The following is a 13286-nucleotide window of genomic DNA, read 5'->3' as shown; positions in this document are numbered from 1 at the left end:
TGGTGTCGAAAACCTGATGTAAGTGTTCAGTGTAGAGAACGGGATAAATGTGATCCAAAAGTCACAGTCAGATGGAGAAGTCACATCTATGATCAGCTCTAATCCTGCTGTGGTGCCACTGAGGGATCAGGCGCCACAGGGTACTGCACCTCAAGTAGGGTTTCGTACTTATCCCGAGTCCAAGGAGGGTCGGTACCGGTTCCACCAACACACATACACACAGTTACAATGGGTTTCCCTCCCCAATGGGGACCGTGCCAGGGTTGGGTCACAGTAGGAGGTCACTACAGCGGTGAGTTTACAGGACGCCACCGCACCACGGGCTCCCTGATCCACAGGAGCTGGGACCCAGGGTCAGGGAGAAGGAACCACCAGGGGGAGTCAGCAGCACACAATGGGAAGAGAAGGTTGACCTAGTGATAGTAGTGAACCAGCCGATGGCAGCGGCTGGAGGCAACAGCTTGGAACACACAACACATCTACAAAGGAGGGAACAGCTGTAGACACGGAGCAGAGCGGATGTGCCGCGAGGCAGCTCTGTGGGCCAAGGTGTTTAAACACGGTCACTGGGGAGAAGCAGGCGGCTGTTTCCACAGGACCGGCGCTGTCGGGGTACAAAACTCTAGGGCAGATATACTTCACGTTGTCTACCAACTCTGCAAGGGTCACAGGAATGACTAGAAGAGTCACCGGATCTGTCCCACCGAGTCTGCAGCCAAATAGCATATAGGATCCAGAGCTGAGGTCTTGGACCAGTCCCACATCGGAATCGCGCTATCAGCATACAGAATGGGACACTTTACTGACACCAGGATCCCCAAGTGATTCACGCCACGGGGATCCAATACTTAGCGCAACAAAGGAGGAAGGGCTCAGACTGACATACACCAGATCTGACCTTCCACAGAATTGGTATTGGCTGGAGTCCATCGTGGCGGAGAACGGTACTCTGGGGCAGCGCCTGAACTACCAGTGAGTAAAAGACCTGGAAACGCAGCCCCTGTCTCTGCCTCTTCTTTTCCGGCACCCAGCGCTGCAGCGCCAATGGGGACCACCACCACCCCCGTCCGTCTTCAGTCATCCTCCCTGAGGTAACCCCACTCTGCCTGTGATGAGCGACACCATCCCAGCGGCGACCTTCACCACCAGCCCCGGAGAGGATAAAACAAGACTGAGCACAAGATCTTAACAGCCGTCTACACATCATAGGGAGCTTTCATAACACCTTCTCTCTATCTACCTGATGATCCTGAGGAACATCGGGATCTTCTTGTTTACAGTCCTGTGGGAGAAGAGGACGGGGACATCTCTCTGGTATTGTCCTCTTACTGGATAGAGCTGGAGGAGACACATACAGGGACTGAATTCATTCCTTACATACAGATAATTATAGGCCGTGTGTATTTAGTCCTGTCTATTACCTGGTGATGTGAGTGGCTGGGGAACCTCCATCATGACGTCCTTGTACAGATCTTTGTGTCCTTCTAAATACTCCCACTCCTCCATGGAGAAATAGACGGTGACGTCCTGACACCTTATAGGAACCTGACACATACAATGATACCGTCACCCCCGATCCCTTCATAGCGTTACTGTATAATGTCCCAGCATTCCCAGCAGTGTCACCTTTCCAGTCAGCAGCTCAATCATCTTGTAGGTGAGTTCTAGGATATTCTGCTCATTGATGTCCTCATGTATCGGGGGGTGAGGCCCCGTGATTGGGCTCAGGGGTCTTCCCCATCCCTCAGACACAGGGGCCTGACAGCGCTCACTAGAGATCTTCTTCACTACTGTGTAATCCTGGTTATGGAGAGACACAGTAATAAATCTCACTCCAGACATTTCCAGAGTCCTCACCTCTCCAGTTCTGTCCATCTGTTATTCCCATAGATAAGAATGATGTAATGTGACGTCATCAGAATCTCTCACCTCTCCAGTAAGCCGGAAGAGGATCTCTAGGGTGAGGTGTAATATCCTCTCCGCCATCTTGTCCCTGTCCATATCCATCCTTCACGGGGCAATCAGGAGAATTCTCTTCTATAGAAGATCTCCGCTGAGAGGATCCGATATTGTAAGGACCTGAATGAGAAGGAGATGAGCCGATATGGAAAATTAATGGAGATAATAATGTCATTTGGGCAGAAAAAAAAAAATTTCAACATGAAATGAAGTAGCAAAACCAACCTATAAAAGTATTGCACCTAAAATGGTATCAATGAAAACGTCAGCTCATCAAACAAAAAACAAGTCCTCACTCAGCTCTGATGTCGGAAAATGGAGATACAAACCGATTTTATTTATTTATTTTTTTTTTTTTTTAAAAGTCTGATGTTTATTCACTACTAGAGATGAGTGAACCTGGAGTTCGGTTTTCGGTACAAACTCAGACTTTTCCAAGATAGCAAAGTTCAGTTTTGGGTTCGGGAGCTTTACGTATGGAAACCGCTCTCGTGTGATCAGATGTATTGTGCACCAAAAAGTAAACCTGAAAAATCCCGCCCTCCCCCGGAAGTGATCTGTTTATGGCTGCATGTGGGCGGAGACCCGAACTGCCAATCAGTGACTTCAAATAAACTTCAGGTCACGTCCAAGTCCAGAACCGATCTTTGCAAATGTTCAGCTGGACCAGCAGAAGCCGAACGTCCACGGGTCCGCTCATCTCTAGTCACCACTTAGATAATAAATGTCTGATATTACCGTAATCACACTGACCTGGAGAATCACGCTGACCGCTCACTTTCAGCACATCGTGAACGGAGTAAAAACAATGATGGAAATTTTTTTTCACCGCACTTGGAATTTTTACTTAATTTCCAGTAGATTTTATGGTAAAATTAAAACCTATGAGTCATTTAAAAAAAAAAAAAAACAAAAAAAAACCAACGATCCTTTAGGCTATGTGCACACTGCGTTTTTCGCGGTGTTTTTGCACGTTTTTCGGGTGCGTTTTTGGCCTTAAAACTGCATGACTTTGATTCCCCAGCAAAGTCTATGAGTTTTCATTTTTGCTGTCCGCACACAACTTTTTTTTTAAGCTTCGTTTTTGAGCTTAAAAAAAATGGACATGTCAATTCTTTCCTGCGTTTTTCTGCGTTTCCCCCCATGCAATGCATTGGAAAAACGCTGAAAAACGCAGAGATCAAAAACGCAGCAAAATGCAGCCAAAAACGCACCAAATCGCGGCCAAAAATGCAGTGTGAAAAAAACGCAACGTGTGCACATAGCCTTAAACAGCAATGTGGGTGGAAAAATAAAAGAGCCGCGCAGCTACACACAATCATGTATCAACGGAGAGGAAATCCATCCATCTCTAGATAAGGCACAGACGGTTTATTACTGCCTCTGCCTTCTCTGTCACTGTATACACAGCTCTGCGGTGCAATGCAGCGGGAATGTGAGGGACCTGACAGTGACACAGATCTCCGTGTGAGAGGCTATGCAGCAACGGTAGTTGGCAACTGTAATTGTTTGGGGTCTGGTGAGTGCAATTATTTTTTGGGGGGGATATTTGCTTTCTTTTGTGGGTGTCTGCTTTCTTTGATAAAACTCCTGCTGTATTCTTTAACTGTTTTAGATGTTTGGACAATTCATTATGGAACCACAACCAAGGTGTATTTTTGCAATACGGCTTATATTTTAACGTTCAGAGAGGAGGTTTCCAGCAATCCAATCCAAAGCGATTTTTACTTAAAAATAATAATTCTTTATTTTAAATACATGTTAAAAAAGTCCATACTAGGGTCGAAAGAACCCCTGGGCTCCTTTCAACCCTAGTATGGACATTAACATGTATTTAAAATAAAGAATTAGTATTTTTGAGTAAAAATCACTTTGGATTGGATTGCTGGAAACCTCCTCTCTGAACGCTATGTGCAAAGGTTTGACGACTGTTTTCCTTCCGTGCACGGTCCAAAGCACAGTGGTCTCCATGTGAGCAGCTGAGCCGGATAAATACTTTTTTTCTCTTTGGCTTATATTTTAAGTATACTTAAATAAAGCCCCCAAAAATGCTACTAGGGCTTATTTTCAGGGTACGTCTTATTTTCGAGGAAACAGGGTAGAGAGAGCTGACAGTGCCTCCTCCCCCATATACAGAGGATATGGTCACCACTGAGTCATTATATCAGCCCCAGTTACAAGGGAAGGAAGATGAAAATAAATACTGAACAGACCCCCCCCCCCCGCCACCTTCCAAATGTGTGACATATAGGAAAATACAAATCTCTGCTATTGGACCCGACCAGGTAAAAAACAGCCATATATACAAAATAATAAGCGTTACTAAATAGCTATGAAATATGTAAATGTGATCATAGACATATATTGAGACGGCGTCCAGCTTTCAGTCATAGGGGTGGCAACGATGCGGTTTTAGTCACTGCTCAGTATACCGCACTCTCGGCACTGACTGACAGCAGGTTCCAATGCTGAGCGGCTGTCAGTCAGTGCGGGGGGGGCAGGGTATATGGTAATGTGGTATGTGGTAATAACAGACATTTCCCTTATTTTCACACTGGTATCGCTCGACATCAGACACAATGCTGAAGTTGGTTTCTTATTCATCCAGTTTCTTATTCGATGCTGAAGTTGGTTTATTTTTTTTTTTCAGTTTTTATTTTTTGGGGTTTTTTACAGGTTTAACAACAAACATAAAAAATCACAATAATAAAATACAATACAGTGCGGAGCCCTGATGTGAATACACTTAAAAGCAGCAAAAAAAAAGTATCAAACTGGCACAAAATGGGCATCAAAGTGACATCAAAGCTCTTTATTCACAAGGGAAACAGGAAAAAATGCACCATACAATTTATTGTGCAGTTTTTCCTGAGTACACAGATACCTCATATGTGCTGGAAATCAAATGTTTGGGTGCACGGCAGGGCTTGGAAGGGAAGGAGCGCCATTTGACTGTAAAATTGGCTGGATTCATTAGTGAATGCCATGTCGCGTTTGGAGCTCCTGAGGCGCCTAAACAGTGGAGCTCCATCAAAAGTGATCACATTTTGGAAACTAGACCCCTCAAGGATTTTCTCCAGGGGTATAGTGAGCATTTTGAACCCACAGGTACCTTATAAAATGTAATAAACTTAGGTCGTCATATTGAAAATTTTCTTTTTTTTTTCCCACAAAAATGTTGCTTTAGCACCAAATTTCCACTTTTTCAAGCTGCAACACCAAAATGTGGACGCCACAGTTTGTAATCCAATTTATTATGAGTACAGTGATACCCCACATGTGGCTAAAAACCTCTGTTTGGACAAACGGAAGGGCTCATAACAGAAGGAGAACCATGTGAATTTTGGAAAAATTAAAAAGAATTGCGGGCACTATGTCACATTTTCAGGACCCCTAAGGTACCTATACAGCAGAAACCCCCACAAGTGACATTTTGAAAACTAGACCCTCAAAGATTTCATTCGGGGGTATAGTGAGCATTTTGAACCCACAGGTACTTCACAAAAATGTTGCTGTAATGCCAAATTTCTCACTTTTAGGCTATGTGCCCATGACTCAGCGACACTGTGTCTAGGATGCAACGTCAGCTTTCGTGCAGAGTTGCGAGTATTGTCCACTGGAGAACGCAGCTGCCCGGGCCCACGATCCAGGTCCAGGCTGCTGAGGACTTTAGCTCTATTTTCCCTTTGGATGAAACTCTCGTCTCCACAGCATAAATTGACATCCTGAGGCTCAGGAAGCCGCGCTGCAGGTCAGTTTATGCTTAGGAAAAAAACAAGCACAGTGGGCAGGAGATTTCCATAAACCTTCCATTGCGCTTGTACTGCACAGCGCAGCATTTTGGAGGCAGCGAAAAGACTCTGTGCCCAAAACGCTGCAAACACTGATCGTGGACACAAAGCCTAAAAAGCTAGGATGGATGGATAGACAAACACATATATAATGTCCCAGCCCCCAGCATAATCTAAGCTGGCACCCTTTAGTGACTTTCATGTGGCAGTGAAGGGTGTTTACCTTATATTTAACCAAAAAAATAAATAATTAAAAAAAAACCTATGTGGGTTCCCCCATTTTTGATAGCCAGCTAGGGTAAAGCAGATGGCTGAAGCCTGCAGATCACAGTTGGCAGCTTCACCTTGGCTGGTGATCCAAAACAGAGGGCACCCCATGCTGTTTTTTTTTTAAATTATTAATAAATAATTAAAAAAAACAAAAAAACAAAAAAACATGGGTTCCCCCCAAATTGGATCACCAGCCAAGGTGAAGCTGACAGTTGGCGTCTGGTATTCTCAGGGTGGGAAGGGCCATGGTTATTTGGCCCTTCCCAGCCTAAAAATAGTAGGCTGCAGCTGTCCCAGCGGTGGCGCATCCATTAGATGTACCAATCCTGGCACTTCACTCTGGCTCATCCCATTGCCCTGGTGCGGTGGCAAACGGGGTAATAAATGGGGTTGATACCTGCTGTGTAATGTCACCTGTCATCAAGCCCTGGGGTTAGAACCGCTCTGTGCATGTGGCCGATATTTTTCAGAGGATGAGTAGGGATCGTGAGGACGGAGCAGCAGCTGGTATCAGGAGACCGGGGGAGGACCAGGGAGTGACAGGGGGTGACTTAGCTGGACCTGGGGAGGACCAGGGAGTGACAGGGGGTGACTTAGCTGGACCTGGGGAGGACCAGGGAGTGACAGGGGGTGACTTAGCTGGACCTGGGGAGGACCAGGGAGTGACAGGGGGTGACTTAGCTGGACCTGGGGAGGACCAGGGAGTGACAGGGGGTGACTTAGCTGGACCTGGGGAGGACGTTTCTGTCACATCTGACGTCACATGTCACGTGACAGAAATCAGAGGAGGAGGATGAATGCAGCGTGCGGCCACCATCTTAGATGATCAGTATGGGGAGGGGGAATGGGGGGCACTTTGGCTACACCGGGGACCTGGGGAGGGGATTTATCTCCCATCTGACATGTCTGATCAAGCAGGGCTGACTCCTCCCCTTTCCTATGAAAATGTGCCTGATCAAGAACCGGAGTAAACTGGTCTGGAACTGGACATGAAGGGGTTAATGATAATGATGATGACCCCAAAATAACAGAGACCCTGCACCTACCTCCACCTGCAGAGCCGCACACTAGATATATAATACCCTGCACCTACCTCCACCTGCAGAGCCGCACACTAGATATATAATACCCTGCACCTACCTCCACCTGCAGAGCCGCACACTAGATATATAATACCCTGCACCTACCTCCACCTGCAGAGCCGCACACTAGATATATAATACCCTGCACCTACCTCCACCTGCAGAGCCGCACACTAGATATATAATACCCTGCACCTACCTCCACCTGCAGAGCCGCACACTAGATATATAATACCCTGCACCTACCTCCACCTGCAGAGCCGCACACTAGATATATAATACCCTGCACCTACCTCCACCTGCAGAGCCGCACACTAGATATATAATAACCTGCACCTACCTCCACCTGCAGAGCCGCACACTAGATATATAATACCCTGCACCTACCTCCTCCTGCAGAGCCGCACACTAGATATATAATACCCTGCACCTACCTCCACCTGCAGAGCCGCACACTAGATATATAATACCCTGCACCTACCTCCACCTGCAGAGCCGCACACTAGATATATAATACCCTGCACCTACCTCCACCTGCAGAGCCGCACACTAGATATATAATACCCTGCACCTACCTCCTCCTGCAGAGCCGCACACTAGATATATAATACCCTGCACCTACCTCCACCTGCAGAGCCGCACACTAGATATATAATACCCTGCACCTACCTCCACCTGCAGAGCCGCACACTAGATATATAATAACCTGCACCTACCTCCACCTGCAGAGCCGCACACAGATATATAATACCCTGCACCTACCTCCACCTGCAGAGCCGCACACTAGATATATAATACCCTGCACCTACCTCCTCCTGCAGAGCCGCACACTAGATATATAATAACCTGCACCTACCTCCTCCTGCAGAGCCGCACACTAGATATATAATACCCTGCACCTACCTCCACCTGCAGAGCCGCACACTAGATATATAATACCCTGCACCTACCTCCTCCTGCAGAGCCGCACACTAGATATATAATACCCTGCACCTACCTCCTCCTGCAGAGCCGCACACTAGATATATAATACCCTGCACCTACCTCCACCTGCAGAGCCGCACACTAGATATATAATACCCTGCACCTACCTCCACCTGCAGAGCCGCACACTAGATATATAATACCCTGCACCTACCTCCACCTGCAGAGCCGCACACTAGATATATAATACCCTGCACCTACCTCCCCCTGCAGAGCCGCACACTAGATATATAATACCCTGCACCTACCTCCACCTGCAGAGCCGCACACTAGATATATAATACCCTGCACCTACCTCCACCTGCAGAGCCGCACACTAGATATATAATACCCTGCACCTACCTCCACCTGCAGAGCCGCACACTAGATATATAATACCCTGCACCTACCTCCCCCTGCAGAGCCGCACACTAGATATATAATACCCTGCACCTACCTCCACCTGCAGAGCCGCACACAGATATATAATACCCTGCACCTACCTCCCCCTGCAGAGCCGCACACAGATATATAATACCCTGCACCTACCTCCACCTGCAGAGCCGCACACTAGATATATAATACCCTGCACCTACCTCCACCTGCAGAGCCGCACACTAGATATATAATACCCTGCACCTACCTCCACCTGCAGAGCCGCACACTAGATATATAATACCCTGCACCTACCTCCACCTGCAGAGCCGCACACTAGATATATAATACCCTGCACCTACCTCCACCTGCAGAGCCGCACACTAGATATATAATACCCTGCACCTACCTCCACCTGCAGAGCCGCACACTAGATATATAATACCCTGCACCTACCTCCACCTGCAGAGCCGCACACAGATATATAATACCCTGCACCTACCTCCTCCTGCAGAGCCGCACACTAGATATATAATACCCTGCACCTACCTCCACCTGCAGAGCCGCACACTAGATATATAATACCCTGCACCTACCTCCACCTGCAGAGCCGCACACTAGATATATAATACCCTGCACCTACCTCCACCTGCAGAGCCGCACACAGATATATAATACCCTGCACCTACCTCCACCTGCAGAGCCGCACACTAGATATATAATACCCTGCACCTACCTCCACCTGCAGAGCCGCACACTAGATATATAATACCCTGCACCTACCTCCACCTGCAGAGCCGCACACTAGATATATAATACCCTGCACCTACCTCCACCTGCAGAGCCGCACACTAGATATATAATACCCTGCACCTACCTCCACCTGCAGAGCCGCACACTAGATATATAATACCCTGCACCTACCTCCACCTGCAGAGCCGCACACTAGATATATAATACCCTGCACCTACCTCCACCTGCAGAGCCGCACACTAGATATATAATACCCTGCACCTACCTCCACCTGCAGAGCCGCACACTAGATATATAATACCCTGCACCTACCTCCACCTGCAGAGCCGCACACTAGATATATAATACCCTGCACCTACCTCCACCTGCAGAGCCGCACACTAGATATATAATACCCTGCACCTACCTCCACCTGCAGAGCCGCACACTAGATATATAATACCCTGCACCTACCTCCACCTGCAGAGCCGCACACTAGATATATAATACCCTGCACCTACCTCCACCTGCAGAGCCGCACACTAGATATATAATACCCTGCACCTACCTCCTCCTGCAGAGCCGCACACTAGATATATAATACCCTGCACCTACCTCCACCTGCAGAGCCGCACACTAGATATATAATACCCTGCACCTACCTCCACCTGCAGAGCCGCACACTAGATATATAATACCCTGCACCTACCTCCACCTGCAGAGCCGCACACTAGATATATAATACCCTGCACCTACCTCCACCTGCAGAGCCGCACACTAGATATATAATACCCTGCACCTACCTCCTCCTGCAGAGCCGCACACTAGATATATAATACCCTGCACCTACCTCCACCTGCAGAGCCGCACACTAGATATATAATACCCTGCACCTACCTCCACCTGCAGAGCCGCACACTAGATATATAATACCCTGCACCTACCTCCACCTGCAGAGCCGCACACTAGATATATAATACCCTGCACCTACCTCCTCCTGCAGAGCCGCACACTAGATATATAATACCCTGCACCTACCTCCACCTGCAGAGCCGCACACTAGATATATAATACCCTGCACCTACCTCCACCTGCAGAGCCGCACACAGATATATAATACCCTGCACCTACCTCCACCTGCAGAGCCGCACACTAGATATATAATACCCTGCACCTACCTCCACCTGCAGAGCCGCACACTAGATATATAATACCCTGCACCTACCTCCACCTGCAGAGCCGCACACTAGATATATAATACCCTGCACCTACCTCCACCTGCAGAGCCGCACACTAGATATATAATACCCTGCACCTACCTCCTCCTGCAGAGCCGCACACTAGATATATAATACCCTGCACCTACCTCCACCTGCAGAGCCGCACACTAGATATATAATACCCTGCACCTACCTCCACCTGCAGAGCCGCACACTAGATATATAATACCCTGCACCTACCTCCACCTGCAGAGCCGCACACTAGATATATAACACCCTGCACCTACCTCCTCCTGCAGAGCCGCACACTAGATATATAATACCCTGCACCTACCTCCACCTGCAGAGCCGCACACTAGATATATAATACCCTGCACCTACCTCCACCTGCAGAGCCGCACACTAGATATATAATACCCTGCACCTACCTCCACCTGCAGAGCCGCACACTAGATATATAATACCCTGCACCTACCTCCTCCTGCAGAGCCGCACACTAGATATATAATACCCTGCACCTACCTCCACCTGCAGAGCCGCACACTAGATATATAATAACCTGCACCTACCTCCACCTGCAGAGCCGCACACTAGATATATAATAACCTGCACCTACCTCCACCTGCAGAGCCGCACACTAGATATATAATACCCTGCACCTACCTCCACCTGCAGAGCCGCACACTAGATATATAATACCCTGCACCTACCTCCACCTGCAGAGCCGCACACTAGATATATAATAACCTGCACCTACCTCCTCCTGCAGAGCCGCACACTAGATATATAATAACCTGCACCTACCTCCTCCTGCAGAGCCGCACACTAGATATATAATAACCTGCACCTACCTCCTCCTGCAGAGCCGCACACTAGATATATAATACCCTGCACCTACCTCCACCTGCAGAGCCGCACACTAGATATATAATACCCTGCACCTACCTCCACCTGCAGAGCCGCACACTAGATATATAATAACCTGCACCTACCTCCTCCTGCAGAGCCGCACACTAGATATATAATAACCTGCACCTACCTCCACCTGCAGAGCCGCACACTAGATATATGGCTGCTCTGTGCTTACAGGACCTGTGATGATGTCACATGGAGGGGAGGAGTCAGGGGTCACATGATCAGCTCCTCAGTGTATGCAGGACTCTGCTGTGCTGGTTGTCATGGTGCTGGATGAGGGGAAGTTTATGTGTGGGGTCAGGAGGGGTTTACAGTGTGGATGTAGCAGAGCCGCGTGTGTAAGAGGTGTACGGAGCAGAGCCGTGTGTGTACGAGGTGTACGGAGCGGAGCCGTGTGTGTACGAGGTGTACGGAGCGGAGCCGTGTGTGTACGAGGTGTACGGAGCGGAGCCGTGTGTGTACGAGGTGTACGGAGCAGAGCCGTGTGTGTACGAGGTGTACGGAGCGGAGCCGTGTGTGTACGAGGTGTACGGAGCGGAGCCGTGTGTGTACGAGGTGTACGGAGCGGAGCCGCGTGTGTACGAGGTGTACGGAGCGGAGCCGCGTGTGTACGAGGTGTACGGAGCGGAGCCGTGTGTGTACGAGGTGTACGGAGCGGAGCCGTGTGTGTACGAGGTGTACGGAGCGGAGCCGTGTGTGTACGAGGTGTACGGAGCGGAGCCGTGTGTGTAGGAGGTGTACGGAACGGAGCCGTGTGTGTAGGAGGTGTACGGAGCGGAGCCGTGTGTGTAGGAGGTGTACGGAGCGGAGGCGTGTGTGTACAAGGTGTACGGAGCGGAGCCGTGTGTGTACGGAGCGGAGCCGTGTGTGTACGAGGTGTATGGAGCGGAGCCGCGTGTGTACAAGGTGTACGGAGCGGAGCCGCGTGTGTACGAGGTGTACGGAGCGGAGCCGCGTGTGTACGAGGTGTACGGAGCGGAGCCGCGTGTGTACGAGGTGTACGGAGCGGAGCCGCGTGTGTACGAGGTGTACGGAGCGGAGCCGCGTGTGTACGAGGTGTACGGAGCGGAGCCGTGTGTGTACGAGGTGTACGGAGCGGAGCCGTGTGTGTACGAGGTGTACGGAGCGGAGCCGTGTGTGTACGAGGTGTACGGAGCGGAGCCGTGTGTGTACGGAGCGGAGGCGTGTGTGTACGACGTGTACGGAGCGGAGCCGTGTGTGTACGGAGCGGAGCCGTGTGTGTAGGAGGTGTACGGAGCGGAGCCGTGTGTGTAGGAGGTGTACGGAGCGGAGCCGTGTGTGTAGGAGGTGTACGGAGTGGAGCCGTGTGTGTAGGAGGTGTACGGAGCGGAGCCGTGTGTGTAGGAGGTGTACGGAGCGGAGCCGTGTGTGTAGGAGGTGTACGGAGCGGAGCCGCGTGTGTGTACGAGGTGTACGGAGCGGAGGCGTGTGTGTACGAGGTGTACGGAGCGGAGGCGTGTGTGTACGAGGTGTACGGAGCGGAGGCGTGTGTGTACGAGGTGTACGGAGCGGAGCCGTGTGTGTACGAGGTGTACGGAGCGGAGCCGTGTGTGTAGGAGGTGTACGGAGCGGAGCCGTGTGTGTAGGAGGTGTACGGAGCGGAGCCGTGTGTGTAGGAGGTGTACGGAGCGGAGCCGTGTGTGTAGGAGGTGTACGGAGCGGAGCCGTGTGTGTACGAGGTGTACGGAGCAGAGCCGTGTGTGTACGGAGCAGAGCCGTGTGTGTACGAGGTGTATGGAGCGGAGGCGTGTGTGTACGGAGCGGAGCCGTGTGTGTAGGAGGTGTACGGAGCGGAGCCGTGTGTGTAGGAGGTGTACGGAGCGGAGCCGTGTGTGTAGGAGGTGTACGGAGCAGAGCCGTGTGTGTAGGAGGTGTACGGAGCAGAGCCGTGTGTGTACGAGGTGTACGGAGCGGAGCCGTGTGTGTACGAGGTGTACGGAGCGGAGCCGTGTGTGTAC

The sequence above is a fragment of the Anomaloglossus baeobatrachus genome (genome assembly GCF_048569485.1).
Source record: "Anomaloglossus baeobatrachus isolate aAnoBae1 chromosome 5 unlocalized genomic scaffold, aAnoBae1.hap1 SUPER_5_unloc_23, whole genome shotgun sequence".
Taxonomy (NCBI): Eukaryota; Metazoa; Chordata; class Amphibia; order Anura; family Aromobatidae; genus Anomaloglossus; species Anomaloglossus baeobatrachus.
The sequence above is the reverse complement of the archived record's forward strand: the minus strand, read 5'-3'. Positions refer to the sequence as shown.